This window comes from Durio zibethinus, chromosome 25, assembly GCF_047325235.1.
Source record: "Durio zibethinus cultivar Kanyao isolate XHJ-2024 chromosome 25, ASM4732523v1, whole genome shotgun sequence".
In the NCBI taxonomy this organism is placed as follows: Eukaryota; Viridiplantae; Streptophyta; class Magnoliopsida; order Malvales; family Malvaceae; genus Durio; species Durio zibethinus.
The window spans coordinates 1,428,887-1,455,120 of NC_143186.1; the positions used below are offsets into that span (position 1 = coordinate 1,428,887).

The 26,234-nt window shown below is 41.1% G+C and overlaps 1 non-coding gene and 3 pseudogenes across 1 annotated transcript; all 4 read right to left on the reverse strand.

The window, feature by feature from the left end:
• Positions 1–9,328: 9,328 nt before the first annotated feature.
• On the reverse strand, positions 9,329–10,425 carry LOC149511476 (18S ribosomal RNA; annotated as a pseudogene).
• Positions 10,426–20,146: 9,721 nt separating this feature from the next.
• LOC149511477 (25S ribosomal RNA) lies at positions 20,147–21,613 on the reverse strand (annotated as a pseudogene).
• Positions 21,614–22,801: 1,188 nt separating this feature from the next.
• LOC149511478 (5.8S ribosomal RNA) lies at positions 22,802–22,955 on the reverse strand. The gene has a single exon (XR_016333901.1). It is a non-coding gene; the product is annotated as a 5.8S ribosomal RNA (ribosomal RNA).
• Positions 22,956–23,246: 291 nt separating this feature from the next.
• LOC149511479 (18S ribosomal RNA) lies at positions 23,247–25,040 on the reverse strand (annotated as a pseudogene).
• Between the last annotated feature and the right edge of the window lie 1,194 nt (positions 25,041–26,234).

Here is a 26,234-nt window from a genome sequence, read left to right on the forward strand (position 1 = left end):
AACTACCTTTAGAAAAGGCTAGCATATGCTAATGGTGGTCAATGCATGTGCTAAGACCAAGGGCCAACATGTCTCAATGATGGTCGAGGTATGTGCATGTGTCACAGACTACAAGCTAGTCTAAGCCCAATAGTTCTAGTAGGATAAGGTCCAATAGTTAGGGGAACCAGGCCTTGAGGCCTACTAAAGGCCCAGGTCATAGGGAACTAGCTTGGAACAGTGGTATGGGTAGTGATCGGGACTCAAGAGTCTCAAGCACAGTGTTCATGCTTAGGAAAATTGAGATAGGCCTTGATGCGGGTGCTAGTGAGCACTTATATGAATTTACAAACCATGAAAATGGCATTGGCAGGGTAAAATATGAAGATGTGTTTGAACCCACCCATTACCTGGTCATGGTGTGCATGATGTGCAGCCTAGGCCTAAGATACACATGTATGATGCACACCCTAGCAAGTGCCAATGGTGTTTAAGGGAACTGCCTGCACAAAAGCCTAGCATGTACTGATGGTAGTCAAAGCATGTGCCAATGGTGGTTAAAGCATGTGCCAATGGTGGTTAAAGCATGTACTGAGACCATGGACCAATATGCCCTAATGGTGTTAAGGCAAGTGCATGTACACAAGCTGGTCCACGCCCAGGGGTTCTAGGGGGATAGGGTCTAACTACTAGGGGGACTAGCCTTGAGGCCTGCTAAAGGCCTAGGTCATGGGGAATTAGCTAGGAACATTGGTATAAGTAGTGATCAGGACTTAAGAGGCTTAAGCACAGTGTCCATGCTTGACAGAATTGAGCCAAGCCCAAGTGTGGGTACTAGTGAGAGCTTATATGAATTTACAATCCAATGAAATGGCATAGCATGATAGAAATATGAAGATGTGCCTGAACCCACCCATTGCCTGGTCATGGTGCACATGGTGCATGGTTGAGGCCTAAAATACCCATGCGTGGTGCATACCCTAGCATGTGCCAATAGTGTTTAAGGGAACTACCCACACAAAAGGCCAGCATGTGCTAATGGTGATCGAAACATGTGCCAAGATAAAGGGCTAACATATCCTGATAGTGGTTAAGGCATGTGTATGTGACATGGTTTGCAAGTTAGTCCATGCCTAGTGGTTCTAGCGAGACAGGGTTGACAACTAGAGAGACCAGGCCTTGAGGCCAATTAGAGGCCCAGATCATAGGGAACAAGCTCAAAACAATGGTATAGGCAATGATTAGGACTCAAGAGGCATAGGCATAGTGTTTGTGTTTTGTAGAATTGAACCATGCCCTTGTGCAGGTGCTAGTGAGTGCTTCTATGAATTTATAACCCATAAAAATGGCACTGTAAAAATATGAAGATGAACTTGAACCCACCCATTGTCTTGGTTGTGTTGCACATGTTATATGGCTCAAGCCTAGGATACCCATGCACGGTGCATGTCCCAGCATGTATCGATCATTTCAATGGAACTACCTGTATAAAAGGCCCATATATGTTGATGTTGGTCGAAGCATGTGCCAAGACCAAAAGCCAACATGTCCTAATGATGGTCAAGGTATGTAAATATATCATAGTTCGTAAGCTAGTCCATGCTTAGGCGTTCTAGCAGGATAAGATATGATAGCTAGGAAGACTAGGAAACAATGGTATTGGTAGTGATTAAGATAGTAGAGTCTTAGGCACGATGTTCAAGTTTAGTAGAATTAAGCTAGGCCCAAGTGCAGGTGCTAATGTGTGATGCGCGAGGATATAGTTAGACCTAGGTGTAGGCACTGATGATCGAGGCATAGGTGCATGGTTAGACCCAAGTGTATGCATGCTTGAATAATAATTGTGGTTTGGATCAAATTTGTGGCTTTTTGAAGGCCCGACACTACAGGTTAATGTTTGACAAGTTAGAATTATGCTGAGCACTTGAGTTTTGTTAGTTGACTTAGGTAGGCATATTAATTCCTTATCCAAGGCCACACAAAGTTTGGCTTAAAACCAGAGATGGTGACACATGCATCAAGCATCATTTGGTACCAATAGAGATTGAGGGGCAAATAAGGGCTTGGGTTGGAAGGACACCATACACATGCCACACTAAGTGCCAACATCTACCAAAGAAATATCTGAAGCAATAACTCATACCATGGGCCCACTTGCACGGATGGTGGTCGAAACAAGTGCCTGCACCAAGTGTTAGCATCTAACGATGGTGTCCAGGGTAACATCTTGTTTGCACCAAGGGGCTAACATTTACAGATGGTGTCTAAGTAACAATGAGCCAATATCTAGTGATGCTATTTGAGGCAACAAGTCGCCTGCACCAAGGGCCAGCATGTGGGGGCAAAAGGAGTTTTAGATAAGTGCCCACACTGAGGGTAAGTTATCCCTGTAACAAATATCGAGGGCATTTATTTGTCGTCTACTTGGATGCTTGAGGGAGGGATTTCATCAGCTGAGCAAATCAGTTGCAATAGAGAACACCATTTATTCCCAACCCCAAAGAGGTACGATGTAAAAGAATGAAGTGAGAGAGCTTTGATGGGTACAGAAGGGGGAGGGATGAATCAAAGTGACAAAGGGCTGAATCTCAGTGGATCATGGCAACAAGGCCACTCTGCCATATATGATACCCCATCATGTCTTTAAGTCATCTACAAAGGATTCTACCAAGTATCACATTTTGCTACATTTTTCATCGATGTGAGAGCTAAAATATCAATTGCTAAGAGTCGTTTTGGTTTTTCACAATAAAAAGAGTTATGGTGCCATCCAAGCATGCACTGCAATGGGATAGCGATTGCACATGTGCTCTTTTTCATTCTAATTCCTTGGATCGATTCACCTCGAAGGTTTGTTATTTGGCCATAAACAATGATGTCGATCATTTCACCCACTCGAGAGGTGAAACAAAGTGACTGTTGTCCTTGCTTGAGGCTAAAAAAGGCTCAAGGCATAGAGGAACCCTCATCCCCTTAGTGTTTCATTAACGCATTCAAGCATCATTCATTGAGTGGGTTTCGACAATGATCCTTTTACAAGTTCACCTTTAAAAATCTTATTAAGACTTCTTCTTCCTCTAATGATAAGGTTTAATGGACTTCTTACGATGTTATGGGCAGCAAACCATCTATGTTGCTACAATCCCAACACTTTGTCAGACCATTCAATCAACAGAAGTAATGGGCGGTGTGTACAAAGGGCAATGAGTATTCAACATAGGCTGATGACTCATGCTTACTAGGAATTTCTCATTAAAGGCCAACAATTGCAATGATCTATCCCCATCATGATGAAATTTCAAAAATTACCCTAGTGTCATGAGCCAACCTTGTGTAGGGCCATGACTAGACTTAGGTTGTTATGAGCCACCCATGTATAGGGTCATGATGGGGCAGAAGTGCCAAGAGGGGAGAGTAGATCTCATGTGTTAGGAAAAATGTCTCAATTTCAAACATTGTAATGGTTATTGGTAGCATAGCTATAAAATCTCATTTGCCCTTTAGAGGGGGTAAGCAATTGGTGTATTATTGGGCTGCCTCACTGGTTAAGGTATACACTAGATCACCCATCTAGGGCTACCCCTCTACCCCGATATGGTGGGAAAGACTCGATGTACTATTTTTTATATTAATAAAATATTTCTTTTATTTAGGAACCCCGAGTGTCACCTTGATGTGATCCTATTTTGCCTTAATATGTGTATATAGTTATGTATGCTTGAGATTAATTTGTGGCTTATTGTTGCCTATTCAGATATCAAACTACTCTTGGCTGACTTGTGTGGAAGCGTCAATCCAAGTGCCACATGACCTATTACTTCACAGAAGGAAAGCTTAGCCCGTGACATGTGGTATCAGAGCAGGTTGAAAAGTGCTAAAGAATTGATAAAATGGCCATGAGTGGTGGATTCAGTGACCAACAGAAGATTAAGGACTTGAGGCCGTAGTGGCTACCCTAAAAGCTTATGTGGTAACTAATGATTGATGAAGAGAGATTGGGACAACCCAGTGGGAGTTTTCCAATACTCTAGATAGCTTGGGTAAGGAGGTTAGAGATGCCTTGAATGTCCTTTAAAAAGAGTTTGAGGAGCTCAGGGCCCAAGTGAGCATTCCATAGATGGCTTTGGTCAGGTCAAGTTCTAGCTCAATGGAAAAAGAGAAAAGGGCTAAGGTGTTGGAGCCTTGATTTTATGAGGGCGCAATAGATGCCGAAGTGCTTAAGAACTTCCTATTTGACATGGAACAATACTTTCAAGTTATGCATACTAAATCAGAGGAGGATAAGGTTAGAATGGCATCGATGAACCTTGCAAGGGATGACAAGCTATGGTGGCATTCAAAATTTATAAATGATGAATGCCCTATTAAAACTTAGGTGGATCTTAAACAAGAATTGAAAAACCAATTCTTCCTTGAGAATGTGGGGTATATGGCCCAAAGGAAGCTTTGAAAATTGATGCAAATAGAAATAATGCGAGAGTTTGTGAAGAGCTTTTTTGCCCTGATGTTGGATGTTAGAGACAAGTCTAAAAAGGATAAGATGTTCTACTTCCTTGAAGGCCTCAAACCTTGGGCCAAGATGGAACTATGAAGATAAAATGTGCAAGATGTGGCCACAACCATGGCTACTACAAAATGTCTTCATAATTATAATGATGGCTCCTCAAAATAAAAATCCTCCATCAGGTGGCAGTAACTCTAACTTTGGGAGTGGAAGAAAGATGGCTAGAGCAGACCAACCCTTCAATGGAGGATCAGATAAGAGGCCCTTTGGTCGAGATAATACCCAACCCAAGGTAAAAAATGTAGTGAATTTCAAGCCGAGGCAACTGTTAGCTTGCTTCCTATGCCAGAAGCTACATCGAGTGGTTGAATGCCCATATATAGGTGCCTTTAATGCTTTAAGAGCCTCATCTTAAGAGTCCATGAAAGTACCTGAGATAGTCAAAGAAGCTGAAGAAGAGCCAGCCATGATAGGCTCAATGCGATTCCTTAATGCCCTCTGTACCCAACTAAACATGATAAAGAAAAAACCTAGCAGAGGCTTGAGGCATATGGATCTAGTACTCAATGGAAAGACCACAAGGGCCATGGTAGATATGGGTGCAATCGATACCTTCATCACACCAGAGGAAGCAAAGAGGTGTGTTCTCAAGGTTATTAAGGATTGTGGGCAAATGAAAGCGGTTAATTTGCCAACCTTTACAATCAGTGGAAACTCAAAGAGTGTGATGACCAAGTTGGGGCCATAAGAAGGAAAGGTAGACTTCACGATCTCCTCCATGGATGACTTTGATGTTGTCCTCGGATTGGACTTCATGATGTTGGCTTAGGTGATCTTCATCCCCGCTACTAGTTGTCTACTGTTCTTAAGGGAACGCTCGTGTGTTGTGCCAGCCATGATCTTTTCTAAAAGTGGGAAGAAAATGATTTTATCATTACAATTTAAGAAAAGGGTAAAGAGAGAGGGGCCCTTTTATGTGGCCATGTCAATCTATAAGGAAGGGATTGAGTTAGAACTAATACCCAATGGGGTGAAAAAGGTGTTGGAAGAGTTTGGGAATGTGATGCCAAAGTAATTGCCTAAGGTCGCACCTCTTTAAAGATTGGTGAACCATGAGATTTAACTTCTCCCAGGAGTCAAACCACCTTCTAGAGCCCTATACCACATGGCTCCACCAGAGTTGGCTTAATTGAGAAAACAATTAGATGAGCTTTTATAGGCCAAGTTCATCAGGTCATCGAAGGCACCCTTTGGAACACCTGTGTTATTTCAAAGAAAGCATGATGGAAGTTTATGGTTATGTGTGGACTATAGGGCCTTGAACAAAGTCACTGTGAGAAATAAATATCCCATTCCCCTTATTGTAGATTTGTTTGATCAACTAAGTATTTTTCCAAATTGGACTTAAGATTTGGCTATCATCAGGTTAGAGTTGTTGAAGGAGATGAGCCAAAAACCACTTATGTGACATGGTATGGTGCATTTGAATTTCTTGTTATGCCTTTTGGATCGACTAATGCCCTTGCCACATTTTGTACCTTGATAAATTAGATGCTCTAAGACTATCTTGACAAGTTTGTTGTCATTTATTTAGATGACATAGTGATGTATAGTTCTACCTTGGAAGAGCACCAAGAACACCTACGTCTTGTGTTCCAAAGATTACAAGACCACCAGTTGTATGTTAAAAGAGAGAAATATCCATTTGCTCAAACATGAATTCACTTCTTAGGCCACATTATTGAACAAAGCCATATTCGAATAGATATGGAAAAAGTTAGGGCAATTAAGGAGTGGGCAACACTGAAGAATGTTAGTGAACTCCACTCATTTTTGGGATTGGCCAATTATTATAGAAGATTTGTAGAACGGAACTCTCGTAGAACCACTGCCCTTATTAAGCTATTAAAAAAGTAGCATAAATAGTGTTGGACAAGTGAATGTTAAAAGGCTTTTGAGGGATTAAAGAAAGCTATTATAAAAGACCCTATATTTGCTCTCCTTGATATTGAAAAACCTTTTGAAGTTCAAATAGATGCATCTAACTTTTCTGTTGGGGGAGTGCTTTTACAAGAACGACACCTAATAGCATTTGAAAGTAGAAAGTTAAGTTAAGCTGAAATGAGATATACAAGTTAAGAGAAAAAGCTTCTAGTAGTAATTCATTGTCTGAGAACTTGGTAGCACTATTTTTTAGGTTCACACTTCATCGTGAAGACAAAAAATGCGATAGTTAGTCATTTTCTCACCCAACCAGGGCTCATAGTTAAGCAAGCTAGGTGGTAGGAATTTCTAGTTGAATTTGAATTTTGTTTTGAACACAAAGCTGGAATAAGCAATCAAGTGGCCAATGCATTGAGTAGACAAGTAGAGTAGACTAACCTCAGGAGAATTGCCCCAATGGTAGCTAGTAACGTCACAATAGATGTCCATAAACTAATTGAAGATAATTTGGGAAAAGAGCCATAGGCCAGTGCCATCCTGTTGTTAGTAGAAAAAGGGAAGTCCAAGTAATTTTGGTAGGAAAATAGGGTCTTATTGACAAAGGGCCCTCGATTGTTTACACCGAAAGTAAGAGGTCTGAGACAAATACTAATGAGGGAATGTCATGACACCTCATGGGTGAGGCACCCGGGTTGGCAACATACTTTGGCATTATTGAAACTAAGCTATTATTGGTTGCATATATGGCAAGATATGTGGACTATACGAAGACTTACCTCATTTGCCAGTAGATAAAGTTGAAAAGAAGAAACTAGCTGGTTTACTTGAACCACTACTTGTACCTACAAGACCTTGGGAAAGTATCTCTCTTGGCTTCATATCAGACCTTCTTAAAGTTGGTGACCTCGGGTCTGTTTTGGTGATGATTGATCATTTTTCAAAGTATGCCACATTTATTCCCACCCAAAAATATTGCATTATGAAAGATACAGCTTGACTAATGTTTAAACATGTAATCAAATATTGGGGCCTTCCTCAAAACATTGTTAGTGACAGGGATCCAAGATTCATGGGGTCATTCTGGAGAGAACTTTCAAGATATTAGGGTCTTAACTCAACATCTCTTTAAGCTATCACTCGTAAATCGATGGTCAAACTGAGCGATTCAATGGGTTGTTGGAAGAATACTTAAGACACTTTGTTCAAGCTAATTAGAAGAATTGACCTTCATTATTAGATGTTGCTCAGCTCTATTTTAATTCCAATAAGTGTTCTTCTACAAATAAGAGTCCATTTGAAGTGGTCATAAGGCAACAACCTAGACTATCTCATACCTCTCTTAAGCCATATAGAGAAAAGAATCCGTGAGCCTTTAACCTCAACAAAGAATAGAAATAAAATATAGAGATTGCACAAGCATACTTGAAGAAGGCATCAAAGCACATGAAGAAGTGGGCAGATAAGGGTAATAGAGTATAACAATTCAAAGTTGGTGATCTTGTTCTTCTCAGACTAGTGCCTGAACAAACCAAATTCTTAAAAAAATGGGATCATAGATTATTGCATAAATATAAGGGTCCGGTGAAGATCTTTTCCAAAGTGGGGAATGCCTTTTACAAAATCGACCCACCAAGATGGATAAAGGTGCACCCAGTGTTTGATGTGTGCAACTTTTAGCCTTTGCATGCAGATCCTATAAATGTAAGTCGTAAGGAGTCAACTAGGGCTAACATCTCCATAAATCCATCATCAGAACATCAAGTTGAAGAGATTTTAGTGGATAAGGTATCCGAGGTATCTCAAAGAATAATGCATAAGTACTTAGTGAAGTGGAAAGGCTTAAGACTAGAAGAAACCAACTGGTAAAAAGAGCATGACCTTCGAGCATTCAAGTGGAAAATTGAAGAATTCTAGGCTAGCAAATTAATGATGACATTGATAGAATAGGTGGGGGAGGATGTCATGAGCCAACATTGTATAGGGCCATGACCAGGCTTAGGTTGTCATAAGCCATTCATGTATAGGGCCATGATGGGGTAGAGTTGCCAAAGGGGGAGGATAGATCTCATATGCTAGGAAAAATGTTCCCATTTCAAACATTGTAATGTTTATTGGTTGCATAGTTATAAAATTTCATTTACTCTTTAGAGGGGGTGAGCAGTCAGCATATTATTAGGCTACCTCACTAGTTAAGGTATGTGCTAGATCACCCATCTAAGGTTGCCTTTTTGGCCCTGATGATGGTGGGAAACACTTGATGCACTATATTTTATATTAATAAAATATTTTTTTATTTGGGAACCCCTAGTGTTGCCTTGATGTGCTCCCATTTTGCCTTGATATGTGTATATAGTTATGTATGCTTGAGATTAACTTGTCGCTTGCTTGTTGCCTATTCAGATATTAGGCTACTCTTAGCTGACTTGTGTGGAAGCATCCATCCAAGTGCCACATGGCCTATTGCTTCACTAAGGGAAAGTTTAGCTCATGACATTGGACTTATCAACCAAGGCTCTAGACTCATTAAATACATCAGTGTAATGCACGTGCAGCCTAGAACATCTAAGTGCATCACAGACATATTATTGCCTCAAACTTCCTTGGCTTAAATGGCTATTGTCCCTTTAAGAAGCTAGCGACAAAGGATCACCTCCATGTAGCTAGTTAGCAAGTTGAGGTCTCATTTGTTAATGGAATTAATAGACAAATCGCTCCACCAACTAAGAATAGCCATGCACCACTACCCATAGAATTAAGAAAGAGCTCTCAATCTCTCAATCCTTATTATATCTAAACTTGGTAAGTTTCCCTATGTTGAGCTAAATTAAGCTGTAGGCTCCACTTCTGGTGGTGTCCTTCCATCAATTCCTTTAAGTTTTAGCCTTATGACCATACTCTTCGTAGAACCCAAAGACTTTGATTTTTTATAAGGTGCCGACAAGGTCCTAAAAATAACATCTGGTGATCCCTGGTTGGCATAGTTTATGGTTTAGACTAGGATGGTATCTGATCATTTTTAAGCACCTAACTTTCATTCTTGATTAATGCCTTGGCATCACAATTGTTTATCTTTCTTAAATCCAAGAATTTCACTTTTGACAATGAAATACGAATGCCCTTGACTGTCCTTGTTAATCATTACTCTGATCTCAAATGCCAACATAATAGGACTGAAATCTTATGATGTTATCCAATTTAATGTTTATAAGCATAGGCCTGCTTTGAGCACTTTAATTTCTTCAAAGTAATAGCGCTAGAGGAATGGCCTAGCTAGTTAAGGCCAGGAGTGCATCGTCAGTAGTAGGGATGAGTAGACTGATGCCCACTATGAGGTAGATTGGATGACCCAACCCTAGTTCTAACTACAAGCTTTTTAACTATAATAACTTAAATATATGCTATTGGAGCTAGAATTACCGTGGCTACTGGCACCATACTTTCTCTCCAATGGATCCTCATAAAAGGATTTAGATTGTACTCATTCCAATTACCAAACTCACAAAGCCTAGTATTGTTATTTATTATCACTACCTCCTTATGTCAAGATTGAGTAATTTGTGCACCTATTACCTTCCTTGGATGTGGTAGTCATTTTTCAGGCTTCGTCTCTAGAATCAAACCTAATTCTCCATCACTCATCACCCGTCACTTCCATAATAGGCCATTATCATACCATTAAAAGTTGATAGGGTAGAAATTTGAATAATGTGTCACTGGCACAAAGGCCATGTGATCTATCAAGTTATCATGAATTATCAAAGCAAGGGCAAAGCCAGTATTGACTTTTTATCTAATAAATGCATCCCTTCTAGAAGTTAAGTTTTGTTACACCTATTAGCTTTAGAATTACTATAGTTATTCAAGTAGTAGATACCATCAAACAAATAATAATTGATTTAACGAGCCATTCATAGTTTCACAATCTGAATTAGTTCATACTTACACATACATCGCTTAATCCTTGAGACAAGCATATGACGACTGGTAAGATCAACTAGATAGCTTTCCTTCAAGACATTGGCACTGTATGGGCTTAATGCATCAACTGAGTGGCAGAGAGAGCCAACACGAAGAACAAATGTCAAGCACATGAAATGCATAGCATCAAATGAACAAGGGCCAAGAGCTCACGCCCATAAAATATTTCGCATCCGAGAGTATGATCAAACACCAATGCACCAATGCACCAATGCAACCGTGGCATACTTAGGACATATGGCATGAATGAGGTCTGACCTATAGCCCCTAAAGACATAAGATGGATGAGGGATGGCAAGACATCCAGTTTCCATCATTGTAGATATACAGCACACAATCCCGATTGCACCCGTAAGGTACGATGACCACATTGGGGATATTGAAGAGGATGATGGGTCAACAATTCAATGCATTGAGCATGGAGACTGTCAACATGTGCAACCATAGCACCACTCCTATGCCCATTGCGTACAAGTGGTAGCATCAATGCACATTGGTCCATAATGCACTCGATTGATTACTTGACGAGCAAGCAGAGGAAACGACGTACAAAGCCATACCATAACCACTTGGCATGGGAAAAACACAAGCAAGGGCCACGAGAGTGCCCTTGCCATCCAACAAGTAACAAAGGCATGACACCACTAATGTTTTGTCTGGCCAAGACTGCATACACAAACTCAGCTGTCAACACCTTAGGGGGATGTTACCCGATTCAAGGACTTGTTTCTGGGGTCTTAAGTAGCATCAGTTGTGTCCACAAGCTTGGCCAGGCCAAGGCATTTTTATGGTTGATTAGAAGGGACCACTAGACTACCAAATACCCTAGAGACTTGCCTAAGCCAAGCCTACAACCACAGCTTCTACATGCACTACCCTATTGAGCTATTGCCTAATTTAGGGACTTGGTTTGGGGTTTAGGGTAGCATCAACCACAAGCATGGGCTTGAGCTTGGCATAACCGAGCCTTTTTTTCACATGCATGTCAACTGATCTAGGCCATGGGTGCCTACGAGTCACTAGAGCAACCAATCATCAAAAAAATGGCTAGAACGTATGAAAGGCCTAGATTTTTCTCCAAGGACATTGTCATGGATGTACTTAATGATAGGCCCACCATACCCACCTACTCCCCACGTGAGAAGAAAGAAAGGCCCATACAACCATCATTTAAAAAGTATGAGAGATTTTACAAATCTGCTAGTAGTAGACATTAAAGTGTCTAAAATGAGGACACTTGTTTCAAACAGGCATATTCCACACCAAAGGTCTGTTGGTGCCGATAGTGGTCAAGGCTTGTGCCCATACCAAGGCCCAGCATGTGGTGATGATGTTCAAGGTAGCTGTCCACACTAAGGGCCATCTTTCTACCAATGCTAATAGAGGCATGTGCCCACACTAGGTTCATATTTTGTCAATGTTGATCAATGCATGTGCCCACACTGAGGGCTAGCTTATGCCAATGATGGTTGAGGCAATTACCCATACCAAAGGCTAGTATGTGTTGATGGTGGTCCAACATATGCTAATGGTGGTTGAGGTAATTGCCCGTACTGAAGGCTGACTTGTGTTGATGGTGGTATTGGTAAATGCCTATACCAAATGCCAGCTTGTGTCGATGATGGTCAACGCATTTCCCAACACCATATAGCATGCATCAACATCAGCCATTAATGGTTACAGCCCTAGCTAAAGTTTGATTCTAGGCCATGATGCACATGCTAGGCTTGGACATGTGCTAGTGCCATATTTTTTTAGCTCGGGCACCATCACAGGAGCATTGCTGAAAAACTTGACTAGCAGGATTGGAGGTTCTGATGATTGAAGGTTGGGGGCCAGAAGGTGTATGAACATGATGTGCCAAGGGTACTGGTCCTTGACCCTTATATTAGCCCCCTAACCCTCAAGAAACCTTAACAACTCACACTCTTTTAAAAAGCATTAGACCTTTTATAGGTTTATAGCTAGTAGCCATTTAAGTGTTTGAAATTGGAAGGCTTTTTTCAAATGGCCACAAAATCTTTTACACTTCGACTTTTTAGCTAAATTTTTTTGTAGATGTTAAAAAAATGCTAGGATCACGTATACCAAATTTGGGGCCAAAACTCTTTCTATAAAAATTTTAAAAAAAATTTTAAACTGTAAAATTTTTTAAAAATCATGAAAAATAGAAAAATAAGTCATCTTGTCATGAAACTTCATATGAAGGCTTAGGAGAACACTAAATGAATTTGCAATCCATAAAAAAGGCATTCACATAGCAAAAATACATAGATGTGCTTGAACCTACCTATTGCCTGATCGAGGTGCATATGGTGCACATCCTAGGCTTAGGATACCCATACGTGGTGCATGGCCCAACATGTTCCGATGATGTTCAAGGGAACTGCTTGCACAAAGGACCATTATGTGCCATTGGTGGTTTAAGCATGTGCTGAGACCAAGGGCCAACATGTCCCAATGGTGGTCAAGGCATGTAGATGTATCATGGTTCGCAAACTAGTCCATACCCTGAGGTTCTAGCGAGATAGGGTTTGACAGCCAAGGAGACCAGTCTTTGAGGCCTACTAAAGGCCCAAGTCATAGGGAAATAGCCCAGTACAATGGTATAAGCAATGATCAAGACTTAAAAGGTTTAGGCATGGTGTTTATGTTAGGCAGAATTAAGCCAGGCCTAGATATGAACATTGGTGAGTGCTTGTATGAATTTACAAGCCATAATAATGGCATTGGCACAGCAGAAATATGAAGTTGTACTAGAACCCACCCACTGCCTGGTCATGTTATGCATGGTGCATAGCTCAGGCCTAGGATACTCACGTGTGGTGTGTAGCCCAGCCTATGCCAATAGTGTTCAAGGGAACTGCCTACACAAAAGTCTAGCATATGTCGATGGTCATCAAAGCTTATGCAAAGATAAAGGGCCAACATGTCCCAATAGTGGTCAAGGCAGTGTATGTGTCATGGTCTATAAGTTAGTCCATGCCAATCGGTTCTCATAGGACAAGGTTCGACAATGAAGGGGACCTAGCCTTGAGGCCTATTGAAAGCCCAAGTCATAAGGAACTAGCCTGAAACAATGGTATGGTAATGATCAAGACTTAAGAGTCTCAGGCATGGTGTTCAAGTTTAGCAAAATTGAGCTAGGCCTAGGTATGGGTGCTACTAAGTGATGGATAGGGACACATTCAGACCTAGGTGCGGGCATGCCTAAATATAGTCATAGTTCAAATCAGATTTGTGGGCTTCTAAAAGTCTCGATACTGCAGGACAAGTTTGAATAGCTGGAATTATGCTAAGCACTTGAGTTTTATAAGATGACTTAGGCATGCAGAGTCAATTCCCTATCCAAGGTAGCATAGAGTTTGGCTTAAGACCAGAGCCAATGACACATATGTCAAGTTTCATTTGGCACCAATGGAAATCAAGGGGTAGACAAGTACCTTACGTGGGAGGGTCATGGTACACATGCCATACCAAGTGCCAGTGTCATGGGCTCTAGTCTTAAGCCAAACTCTGTGTAGCCTTAGACTATGAATTGACTCCATATGCCTAAGTCAACCTATGAAACAAGCATTTGGGCACAAAACCAACATTGAATGGTAGAATATGCAAGCTAAGAACACAAGGGAATGCTAGAATGCTCTGTATATCACTTAATGGTTAATGCTTACAAATGAGGGTGGGGTGGCCTTTTATTTATAGTTAAGGCCCTTTCTCTAGTACTTTCTAATATCAAGGGACTACAATTTCAAATTGAAATTAAAAAACACATATTGCATAGATTACATCTTGATCCTAAAGAATGAACTAGTCATCGTCTGTGTGCTATAGATCTTGAAGGCTTCTAGATAATTTTGGTTTAGCCCTACTCTTTTGGGCCCACCTGGATGTGGTGTAAGCATGTTGTAGGCCTTGTCTTAGTGCTATAGGCAAGCTGGACTATTGGGTATGTGATCTAGATGCTTCTACCATGATTATTGCATGAACCCCCATCTCTATCTCTGGTGCTCGAGCCTTGGCCGCTGAAGCACGGTTCTTAGCTCTTAGTGCACCTGCCCGAGGCATGACATTTTCTCTCACCTAATCTCGTGATGCCCTTGTCACACACTTTGTGTAAAAGTGCCTAATTTGGTCTTAGAACTGCCATAGGTCTTTAGCTGGTTCCAATTAGCTTTATTGTTTGGAAGACCTTTCCATTGCACCAAGTACTTGTCTTAGTTTATAACTCTACCACCTCGTGATTGGTTAGCAAGAATATGTTGGAGCTCCTTCTTGTATAAGGCTTTTACTCCCAGTGGTGCACACTTTGACTCTACGCACCCTAGATCCCCTAGTCTTCATGGAATAGCTTGAGCATGCAAACATGGAATACTGGGTGTATTTTTAGCTTTAGTGGCATATTCAGCTTGTAGCCAACCTTGCTTACCCTCTTAAAAACTTTGAAAGGTCCCTTATACCTCCAAACTAAGCCTGTAGGCCCTCATTACACATGATAGGATGTAGCTTCACCAAATCCAAGTACCCCACTTGGAACTGCACTTCCCTCATTTTTTGGTCTGCCCACTTCTTGGACTTTTTTGTTACTTTGTGCAGATAGACTTTAGCTAGGTTGGCTTGCTCCTGCCAAGCCTTGGCAAACTTATATGCTACTAGATTAGGCCCTGTGTAACCTACTACAATTGAATCTGGTGTTAGCAGCTGCTACACTATCATCATCTCAAAAGGGTTTTGGTTCATTGCTTCACTCTGCTACAAGTTGTATGAGAACTAGGCTACCTTAAGCAGTTTGGGCCAGTCACTTTGTGAGGCACTCACATATTGCCTAAGGTGGACCTCTAATAGTCTATTTACTCATTTGATTTGCCCATCGGCTTGAGGATGCATGTTGATGGAAAAGTTCAAGTCTAACCCTAACAGCTTGAATAACTCAGTCCAAAATCACATTGTGAATCACCCATCTCGATCACTAACAATGGTCTGTGATACTTCCTAGTACTTCACCATGTTTTTCAAGAACAAATGGGCTACCTCCTCTATTGGGCACTCCTTGGTTATTGGAATGAAAGTCCCATACTTAGAAAATTTGCCCACCACTACCATAATGCCCTCAAACCCATCCACCTTAGGTAGACTAACTATGAAGTCTAGAATGACCTTTTCCCATGGTCATTCTTGTATGGAAAAAGGCTCCAAGAGACTGGCTGATAGCTTGAGCTCTACTTTGTCCTACTAGCACATAAGATAGGTTTTCACATAGGCCTTGACATCATCCCTCATGTGTGACCAGTACTATCGATCCTCTAATAAGGCTAAAATACAGAGCATGCTCGGGTGACCAGCCCACTTTGAATCATGGTACTTTTGCATCACCTTCCTGTGGAGTTTCTCATGCTATGACATAAATAACTGATTACCTCTAGTGTATAATAAACCATCTTTCAGCCAAAACCACCTAGTTTTACTTGCTTGGCATGGTTGATAAGAGTCTTTGTTTTAGGATCATAGGATAGCCCTTCTATGATGTATGGCACTAATGACCTTTCTGGTTCGTTGATGGCAGCAAGGCTCATTTTTTGTTTAAGGGCATCGGCCACTATATTTGCATGCCTAGGCTTGTACTCCAATCTATAATCAAATTCTACAAAAAAGTCATGCCACTGGGCCTACTTGAGGGACAGCTTCTTCTGTGCTTGAAAGTAACTAGTTGTAAGGTTGTTAGTTTTGACCGTAAACATCAATCCTAAAAGAGAGTGCCACCAAGTGTGCAAGTAGTGCACCATTGCTATCATCTATTTTTCCTGGACTATGTATCTGTGCTTGGTGTCATTAAACTTTTGGCTCTTAAATACAATCGAATGGTTTTTCTGCATCAGCATGCCTTTAATTGCAAAGTTTGATGCATCTGTATGCACCTTATACAGTTTAGCATGGTCTAGCATGGCTAAGACTAGCTTTTTGATCACTATTCACTTTAACTAATCAAAAACCTACTAGCATTTAGTGCTCTAGTCCCATACTTTCCCCTTTTTGAGCAAGTTAGTTAATGGCGTGGTGATGGATGAGTGGTCTTTGATGAAACATAGATAGTAGTTAACCAACCCAAGGAATGATCTTAACTTAGTGACCTTTGCTAGTGATTCCTAATCCAGGATTACACAGACCTTGCTAGCATCTATGCATATCTTGCCACCTCTCACTATGTGGCCTACAAATTGTACCTCTAATTGGCCAAATGAGCACTTTTCCTTTTTTATGAATAGTTCATTTCCTACTGAACCTAGAACACCTACCTCAAGTGGTTGATATGCTCTTTCGATGTTTGGCTATAGATCACAACATTGTCAAGATAAACCATAATGAAATGATCAAGGAATGGTTGCAATATCTTGTTCATAAGAATGCAAAATGTTGTCAGTGCATTGGTGAGTCTGAATGGCATAACCAAGAACTCGTAAGAGCTATAAGAGGTGACACAAGTAGTTTTAGGCTCATCTTCCTCTGTGATCTTGACTTGGTAATACCCTAACCATAAATCCAGCTTGGTGAACCACCTTACGCTTCCAAGTTGGTCAAACAAGTCAACAATGAAAGGGATAGGATACTTGTTCTTGATGGTCAGCTTGTTTAGTGCCTGGTAGTCAATACACAATTACAAGGACCCATCATGCTTGTATTGGAATAGAACATGGGCATCATATGGAGGCCTTGGATGGCTTGATGTAGCCAACATCGACTACCTCTTTGAGCTTTTTCTTTAACTCATCCAACTCTAGGGGTGACATTCAATAAAGGGCCTTAGTTGGTGGCTTAGCCACAGGCACCAACTTGATCTTATGGTCCACATCTCTCTTGGGTGACAGCCTACTAGGCAACTATATGGGCATCATATTGCTAAAAGCCTTTAGCACCTCTAGCACTTCCAAGGGGGTTAGCTTTTAGCTCACTAGGTTTATCATAGTTTAGGGCAACCAAGAACGTGTCTACATTCTTGTTCACCACCTTGGCAAATTGAATGGCTGACAGCACCTAGGTCCTAACCTTGGACCCATGCCTTAATGGTACAAGGCATTGGCACCATGCATCCAGAATGCATATACAGTTGGTAAAAAGCAAAAGGCACAAGAAGGGTGTTAATCTACTCAAAGAAATCTAAACCAACAATAAACTAATAGTCATCTAAGTGTATTACCTTAATGGTTTCCTTCCCCTTCCAATCTCTAAGTTGTAGCACTACCCCATGTACCACTCCAATGGTTGGGACCTCTTTAAAGTTAAGTGTCTTAATGGTACCAATCCCCTTATGCATCTTTAGTCTAAGTTTTTAGGCTCCTTCACCAACAATGAACAAGCTCCTATGTCCAATAAATCTTTCACTTTTTTACCTACAATCGACAGATCCACATGTATCAATCCTTTTGGCTTATGGCTCCCTTTATCATGGATTGCATTTAGCATAATTAAGCCAACCTTTGCAATCCCCTTTTCTAGCTCCTCATCTTACCTTTTATCTATGGCAACTAGCTTGCCCTTTCTGGGGCAATCTTGTGCTATATGTGGCAACACATAAGAAACAAGCAATCGACTTTTAATCTCTCCTAGCCTTCTACTTCCTTGTTGGTGGCCTTTCCTGGTCATCCTTGGTTGAATGGTCTCAGTCCCTATCTTTGTCTCATCGATCACGGTCTCCACCCTTGGACTATCATTCCTGGTCCCTCTTACCTTTGCCCTTCCCTTTGGGCTTGGAAGACTCAAACCTGTTTTGTGGCTTAAACTCCACCAAGGACTCAGTGGTGGTCATGGCTTTGGCTAGATCATTAATTCCCCTTCTCTACAGCTTGTGTTTCACCCATGGCTTGAGTCCATCTATGAAGTAAAAAGACTATTGATCTCGATCAAATCTGAATCTGTAATATCAATTTAGAGAATTTCTATACATACTCCTTATCTTACCCTATTAATTAAACTGGTGTAACTTTCCATGCATCTCATCATTGGCATACCTAAGGTAGAATTGCTCCCTGAATTCATTTTTAAACTCATCCCAGGTTTCAATCAAAGAACTACCGTGCTTTACATCATTGCACTTGCACCTCTACCATGACAAGGCAACAACAGTAAGATACATTGAAGTAATGCTTACCTTAGTAGCATCATCTTACATGCTTATGGCTTGAAAGTACTAGCCTATCCCCTGTAGTAAGTTGTCCACCTCCTTGGTAGCCTTGGTCCCCTTGAACTCCTTAGGCTTAGGGATATCCACTTGGGGCCTAGGCCTCTAGCGATCATGGCATTCCTAATGGCTATTTTGCAAGCAGTGAGGTTCCCCTTAAGCTCCTCCATGTAGTTGCACATGGTCTTCACCAGGGCCTCCAAGGCCTCATTTCTCTAGGTAAATATGTCAATGGTGTAGTTTAGGGTAGCTTGTATCTCACCTTTGAGCACCTCTTCCATTGAGTCCAAATCCTCCATGTGAGTTTTCACCCTGTCAAGCTTCTCCTTCACATCAGCTACTATCACCTCTACCTTGGACAATTGCCCATCCATAGTAGACCAAATGCTCCTCAAACTAGCTTTCTTACCCCTTCTGTGGCCTTACTCCTAGGCCTTTGGTTGTTGGCTAGCAACATCATTATGAAATGCCATTTTTGCACCTTAAGTGTGACCTGAACACAACTGCCAAGCAGAACTTGCTCTTCTACCATTAGGCTCTGGTCTTAAGCCAAACTTCGTGCAACCTTAGACCAAGAATTAACTCCATATGCCTAAATCAGCCTAGGTAAAAAGCGTGCAAGCATAGAACAAACATCGAAAGGTAAAATATGCAAGCGAAGAACATAAAGGAATGCTGGAATGCTTTGTATATTACTCAATGGTGAATGCTTACAAATAAGGGTGTAGTGGCCCTTTATTTATAGTTGAGGCCCTAGCTATAGTAGTTCCTAATATCAAGGGATTACAATTTCAAATTCAAAAATACAAATCACATAGTTTACATCTTGATCCTAAGGATTAATCGAGTCATTTTTTATGTGTTGCAAATCCTAAAGGCTTCTAGATGATTTTGGTTCAACCCCACTCTTTTAGGCCCACTTGGGTGCAGTGCAAGAATGCTATGGGCCTCGTCCGAGTGCTATAGGCATGTTTGACTATTAAGTGAACGATCTTGATGCTTCTACCATGATTATTACGTGAACCTCTTCTTTTATCTCTAGTGCTTGAGCCTTGGCCATTGGGGCATGGTTCTCAGCTCCCGATGCACTCGCCTGGGGCATAACACCAGCATCTAACAAAGGGGTGTCTAAGGTAACAACCTGTGCCAAAAGCCTACTTACACAGATAGTGGTTAAGGCAAGTGGCTACACCAAATGCCAGCATTTAGCAATGGTGTCTGAGGTAACATCCCACTTGTACTAAGAAGCCAGCAACTGCTGATGGTGTCTAAGGCAATAATAGGCCAGCATCTGGTGATGGTGTCTAAGGCAACAACCCACTTACATTAGGTGCTAGCATGTGATGGTAGAAGGAGTTTGAGGTAAGTGCCTACATCGAAGGCAAGCTCATCCTTATAACAAATATTGAGGGCAATCAGTTGTCATTTACTTGGATGCTCGAGGGAGGGATGTAATCACCTGGGTGAATCAATTACAATGGACAACACCATTCATCCCCAACCCTAGAGAGGTGTGGTTTAAAAAATTAAAGTGAGAGGGCTTCGGTGGATATGTAAGGGGGAGGGACGAATCGACATCACAAAGGGCTGAATCTCAATGGTCATGGTAACAAAGCCACTCTGTCACTTGCAATACCTTATTGCATATTTAAGTCATCTACAAAGGATTCTACCTATCACTCGATGGGAATTGAGCTCCAAAGAGGCCCGTAAAGCTTGTTTCCCTATGGTGCTACACCTAAGACATGTGCCATTGGGGGCTATGGGCCCCTACTGTAGGTCAGCAATTAAGGAATAGGTGCATGCATTGCTTCTAGCCTGGATTCTAACTTAGAGGCATTCAATCATAATCTAGCACATGATAGTTTCGTACCACTAGCTTTTTAGCCAAGCGATATGACCAATTGTGTGAATTAATGGTTTCTCTCATACTAGGTTGAATTACTATTGCAACACTGCCATCAGTAGGTTAAAACTAACCTATTGGTGGGTGAACAATCCAACGATTGGTGAATTCTGCTTCACAATGATAGGAAGAACCGACATCGAGGGATCAAAAAGCAACGTCGCTATGAACACTTAGCTACTATAAGCCAGTTATCCCTATGGTTACTTTTCCAACACCTTTAACTTCAAATTCTGAAGCTCTAGAAGATCGATAGGCCACCATTTTCATGGTTCATATTCATACTGGAAATTAGAATCAAATGAGCTTTTACTCTTTTGTTCCACATGAGATTTATATTATCATTTAGCTCATCTTAGGGCACTTGTATTATCTTTTAATAGATGTGCTACCCCAGACAAACTCCCCACTTAACAATGTCTTTCACCCAGATTGACCAACTAAAGTTGGCCTTGGGTCCAAAAGAATGGTTGGTGCCCTACCTTTAATTCATAAAATAAGTAAAATAATGTTAAAAGTAGAGGTATTTCAATTTTGCCCATGGGCTCCCACTTATCCTACAACTCTAAGTCATTTCAAGTCAGACTAAAGTCAAGCTCAACAGAGTCTTCTTTCCTTGTTAATTCCACCAAGCCCATTCCCTTAGCTATGGTTTCATTAGATAGCATATAGGAATAATGGGAATCTCATTAACCCATTCATGCACGTTACTAATTAGATTATGAGGCATTTGGCTACATTAATAGAGTCATAGTTACTCTTGCTATTTACTCGCGCTTGGTTGAATTTCTTCACTTTGACATTTACAACATTGGGTAGAAATCACATTACATGATCATCTGTAGGGACCATCATAATGCTTTGTTTTAATTAAATAGTCAGATTCCCCTTATTCGTACCAGTTCTTAGTTGATTGTTCATCATCAGGGAAAAGTCTCAAGCGAGTTGTTCCCAATCCATCCCCTAAGCAACATGTGGCAACCCATTTTGGCTGTAGAAGTAGCTTGAGCAGTGCACTAATAGCCAATGGGCACGGGACTAGGACCCCCATGCCCAGCCCTCAGAGCTAATCCTTTGCCTGAGGTTACGGATCTATTTTGCCAACTTCTCTTGCCTGTATTGCTCCATCGACCAGAGGCTGTTCACTTAGGAGACCTGATATGGTTATAAGTATCACCAGGTGTGGATGGCACTTAGTCCTTTGAATTTTCAAAGGCCACTAAGGGTGTACTAGACACCATGTGATGTGCAGTTCTCTTTTGGCCACTAGACCCTACCTCATGTTGAGTTGTTTCTAGGGTGGGCTGGCCATTAAACAAAAAAGATAACTCTTCCTGAGGTCTTCATTGTTGTTGCTGGACTCTCTAATGTTGTCATCAACCACTGTATCCCAGTTCAAGAATTTTAACTTGATTTCCTTTAGAAGCTTGTGTCGGATGTTTTGTCGGATGGGCTTTCCCTATCTTTTAGGATTGACTAACCTATGTGCAAGTGCCATTCACATGCAACCTTTCCCCTTTTTAGCCTTCAAAGTTTTCATTTGAATATTTGCTTCTACCACTAAGATTTGCACTAATGACTGGTTTGCCTATGCTCATGCCTTGGGTTTTATGATGACCTCCATGCCCTCTTACTCATGAAGGCTTGGCCTTTGCCTTAACAGTTGGGCATAGGTCCTGCACTTAAGTGCCATCCATTTTTAGGGCAAGTTGATTCGATAGGTGAGTTTTTACACATTCTTTAGCAGATTTTGACTTCTGTGACCACTGTCCTACTGTCTTAATTAACCAACACCCATTATGGGTTATAGGTTAGCACGTAGTTAGGCATCGTAACTCAGCTTTCAGTTCATCCCACATCGCCAATTTTACATACCAAAAATGGCCCATTTAGGGCTCTTAATTCTGTGGCATGGCTCAACAAAGTAGCCATGCCATCCTACCTACTTAAAGTTTAAGAATAGGTCAAAGGCGTTGCGCCCTTGATGCCTCTAATCATTGGCTTTACCCAATAGAACTTGCTAAGAGCTCTAGCTATCCTGAGGGAAACTTTAAAGGTAACAAGCTACCACCTAACATGGGGTCATAATGCAAGCATTGACTGAGTGATGCGAGGTGTTTGATGGGGTCTAGATGATCAATGAGTGTGCTTCATCGAATACTAGGCATGCCAGGAGCTTTACCACTAATGGTCAAGACACTCTTGTTGCTAGGGACTTGCTTTTGTGCCAACCATGACCAATAAGATCGAGGGAGGCCATTTTTTGCCCCCTCATCTAAAGCTCGATGAGTGAGGGATTGGTGGGGGTGACAATGCATGACAACCAGGCAAGCGTGCCCTCGGCCTAATGGCTTAGGGCAATTTGAGTTCAAAGACTCTATGGTTCATGAAATTCTACAATTCACACCAAGTATCACATTTGGCTACGCTTTTCATTGATGTGAAAGCCAAAATATCCATTGCCAAGAGTTGTTTTGGTTTTTCATGGCAAAAGGAGTCGCGGTGCCATGCGCACATGCACCACAAACAAGATGGCAATAGCACATGAGCTTTTTTTCATTCTGGTTCCTTAGCATAATTTGTGTCAGGGGTTCGTTATTCCATCATGGGTGATGACGCCAATCATTTCACCTGCCTGTGAAGTAGAACAAAGCGACTATCCCACCCACCTTAGGTTGAAAATGGCTCGGGCTATGGAGACACCCATGCCCTCTTGGTGCTTCGTTATCGTGTTTGTGGGTCATTTGTTGAACGGGTTTCAACAATGATCTTTTCATAGGTTCACCTATGAAAACCTTGTTACAACTTCCTTTTTGTCTAAATGATAAGGTTCAGTGAACTTCTTACGATGTCATGGGTAGCGAACCATCCATGTTGTCATGATCCGAACACTTCACCAGACCATTTAATCAGTAGGAGTGATGGGCGGTGTGTACAATGGGTAGGGACATAGTCAATGTGAGTTGATGACTCATGCTTACTAGGAATTCCTTGTTGAAGACCAACACTTATGATGATCTATCCCCATCACAATGAAATTCCAAAGATTAACTAAAGCTGTCGGCCAAGGCTATAGACTCATTGAATACATCAGTGTAGTGTGCGTGTGTCCCAAAACTTCTAAAGGCATCAAGACGTATTATTGTCTCAAACTTCCTTGCCCTAAGCAGCCATAGTCCCTCTAAGATGCTAGCCACAAAAGATCACCTTCATGTAGCTAGTTAGCAGGCTAAGGTCTTATTTGTTAATGGAACTAACCAGACAAATCGCTCTACCAACTAAGAACCGACATACACCACCACCCATAGAATTAAGAAAGAGCTCTTAATTATCAATCCTTACAATGTCTAGACCTAGTAAGTTTCCCTATGTTGTATTAAATTAAGCCATAGGCTCTACTCTTAGTGGTGCCCTTCCATCAATTCCTTTAAGTCTTTACCTTGCAGCCATACTCCCCCTGGAGCTCAAAGACTTTGATTTCTCACAAAGTGTAGACAGAGTCCATCCATTGATCCATAGTCAGCATCATTTATGGTTGAGACTAGGATAGTATTTGATCATTTTTTAGCCCTCAACTTTCATTCTTGATTAATGAAAACATCCTTGGAAAATGCTTTTGTAGTTGTTCAACTTTCAAAAATTCAAGAATTTCACTTCTGACCATGAAATACAAATGACCCTGACTGTCTTTATTAATCATTACTTCAATCTAAAGGCTAACACCATAGGACTGAATTCCTATGATGTTATCCCATGCTAATGTATACAAGCATAATCCTATTTTGAGTACTCTAATTTCTTCAAAGTAATAGCATCAGAGGAATGATCTGGCTACTTAAGGCCAGGAATGCATCATCAACTGTAGGGATGAGTAGATCGGTGCTAACCGTGAGGTGGATCGGATGACCCAACCCTAGTTCCAACTATAAACATTTTAACTACAACAACTTAATTATATGCTATTGGAGTTGGAATTACCATGGCTACTAGCACAGACTTGCCTTTCAATGGATCCTAATTAAAGGATTTAGATTGTACTCATTCTAATTACCAGACTCATAGAGCTCGATATTATTATTTTTTGATATTACTACCCCATGTTAGGATTAGTTGTTTTGTGCGCCTACTACATTTCTTGGATGTGGTAGCTGTTTCTCAGGCTACCTCCCTAAAATCAAACCCTAGTTCTCTATCACCCATCACCAACATAGTAGGCCACTATCCTACCATTGAAAGTTGATAGGGTAGAAATTTGAATGATATATCATCGACATAAAGGCGAAGCGATCTATCAAGTTATCATGAATCATTAAAGCAACAGGAAAAGCCTGCATTGACCTTTTACCTAATAAATGCATCCCTTCCAAAAGTTAGGGTGTTGCATGTATTAAAAAGCATAAAAGCTTTTACAAGTTCCCAGCCCATAGCCATTCAAATGTTTAAAATGGGGACGTTTTTTTCAAATGGCCACAAAATCTTATATACTTCAATTTTTAGCTAAATTTTTTTATGGATGCTAAAAAAATAAAAGTATCATATATACCAAATTTAGGGTAAAAACTGCTTCTAAAAAAATTAAAAAAATCCTAAACCAAAAAAAATGTTAAAAATTATGAAAAATAAAAAACAGGTCATCTTGCCATGAAACTTCACATAAAGTCTTAGGGGACTATTATATGAATTTAAAAGCCATAAAAATGGCATTGGCATTGTTGAAATATGAAGATGTGCCTAAACCCACCTACTACTTGGTTACAGCATACATGGTGCACAACCAGGGCTCAAGATACTTGCACTTGGTGTGCGGCTTAGGATGTGTTGATGGTGCTCAAGGGAACTAGTTGCACAAAAAGCTAGCATGTGTTGATGGTGGTTGAAGCATGTGTTGAAACCAAAGACCAACATGTCTTGATGGTGGTCGAGGCATGTGTATGTGTCACAGACTACAAGCTGGTCTAGGCCTTGGGGTTTTAGTGGGATAGGGCCAATAGCTAGGGAGACCAGGCCTTAAGGCCTACTGAAGGCTAAGGTCATGGGGAACTAGGTTGAAATAGTGGTATGGTTAGTGATCGAGACTCAAAAGGCTCAAGCATGGTGTTCATGTTTGACAAAATTGAGACAGGCCTAGGTATGGGCACTGGTGACATTTTATATGAATTTACAAGCTATAAAAATGGCATTGGCATGGCAAAAATATGAAGATGTGCCTGAATCAACCCACTGCTTGGTCATGGTATCTATGGTACATGGCTTGGGCCCAAAATACCCATGTGTGGTGCTTGCCCCAACATGTGTTGATGGTGTTCTAGGGAGCTACCTATGCAAAGGGCCAACATGAGTAGATGAAAGTTGAAGTATGTGCCAAGACTAAGGGCTAACATGTATGGTTAGTGGTTAAGGCATGTGCATGTATCACGATCAACAAGTTAGTCCACATCTAGGGATTCTAGTAGACAATGTCTAATAGCAAAAAAGACCAGGCCTTGAGGCCTACTAGAGGCCCAGGTTATAGGGAGCTAACCTACAATAATGGTATGGGTAGTGATCAAGACTCAAGAGGCTCAGGCACAATGTTCATGTTTGGCAGAATTGAGCTAAGCCCAGGTACAAGCACTGCTGCATGCTTAAATTAATTTACAAGCCACAAAAATGGCATTAGCATAAAAGAAATATAAGAATGTGCCTGAACCCACCCATTACTTAGTCGTGGTGTGCATGGTGTGTAGCCCAGGCCCAAGATACATGTGTGT